Below are 433 nucleotides of genomic sequence, written 5' to 3'. Positions count from 1 at the left end.
TGTGCCCAAGTACTTATCTATGTTCTCATATTTACTTAGCGAAATCTTCAATACTTGTTTTACATATTGCATTTTTAAAACAAATCTTAAAGATTGGGGGCCACCCCCACCAAATATCCAACTGATATCCAAATTTCAGTTGCAAAACAGGCCTTTAAATATTGAGCTCCACTTAAACATACAAAGCTGGAAAACTTCTTCCTGACTTGTATAACACAGATGGGTCATAAGCCCTCCAGACAGGCAGGGGACGTAAGCCCTCCAGACAGGCAACAACCCCACCCATAACATACAATAAAAATAAGGACTGGCCAGATCCAGCACAAAAACTGGCCCGATCCAGTTAAAAAAAAAAATGATCAGATCCAGTACACATCCAACATTTCAAAAGTACCTTATCAAAACACAAAAAGAAACAAACAAAGACCAAATA

This window comes from Silene latifolia, chromosome 8, assembly GCF_048544455.1.
Source record: "Silene latifolia isolate original U9 population chromosome 8, ASM4854445v1, whole genome shotgun sequence".
In the NCBI taxonomy this organism is placed as follows: domain Eukaryota; kingdom Viridiplantae; phylum Streptophyta; class Magnoliopsida; order Caryophyllales; family Caryophyllaceae; genus Silene; species Silene latifolia.
The sequence above is the reverse complement of the archived record's forward strand: the minus strand, read 5'-3'. Positions refer to the sequence as shown.